The following is an 865-nucleotide window of genomic DNA, read 5'->3' as shown; positions in this document are numbered from 1 at the left end:
CTCTTCTTGCTCTTGTATCTGCTCCAGTTCCATCTCCTCTATCACTGGATTAACTCTTGCAATATCTCTCATTTCTTCCGAGTTCGAGTGCGCCATTTTGTTTGATCAAGCCCGCTAACTTATCAAGAAAATGAAATCAAACCCCATTTCCACAATGAAAAATATGTTATGAACATACAAAAAGCATAATGACCATAGTTACCTTAATCGCCTTGTTGATTTGCTCTTCTTGTGTATTTCAGCATATAGAAAATAGAATTATTTACTCACAAACCTCCAAAAACTCCAGAAACAGCAATTGTTTGTAAAATTTTAAAAAAGACCACAAAGCATTAAAAGCCATGTAAACTCATAATTAACCAAATCAAGAAATTAATGGGTATATCAGTTACTCTAGTGAATGACCTTTCCGCAAAATGTACATTGCAATACTTTGATTGAAAATTCTAAATCTATATATAGTGTTACTAGCATAAGCAGCAAAAACAGGTCATCGCCTATACATATATATAATTCGGTTGACTCGCAATAATGTACTTCAAAAAGTACTTTTTGAGTATGAGAAGAAATATGCCTTACGGTACTATGAAAAAACCTTTCAACAACTAAAATGACCTGCAATATATTATTCTAACACATGTTTGGCCGCGAATTACAAACGGAAATTTCAAAGATTATTAAAAATGAATAAATGCTCTATATCCCAAATTTTATTCCAATTCGTTTTTTTTTCTAAAATAATGTGGTATTTGATTTGTCATTCTTTTAAAGAATAATAAATTTTTATAAGTTTTAAGTGAATTTATTATGTCATCATCTCATAATTCACTTTAGCAAGAACAACTTCTTTGACATAAAAAAGGAA

The sequence above is a fragment of the Citrus clementina genome, unplaced genomic scaffold (assembly GCF_000493195.1).
Source record: "Citrus clementina cultivar Clemenules unplaced genomic scaffold, Citrus_clementina_v1.0 scaffold_5, whole genome shotgun sequence".
Classification (NCBI taxonomy): Eukaryota; Viridiplantae; Streptophyta; class Magnoliopsida; order Sapindales; family Rutaceae; genus Citrus; species Citrus x clementina.
This window is presented reverse-complemented; position numbering follows the sequence as displayed.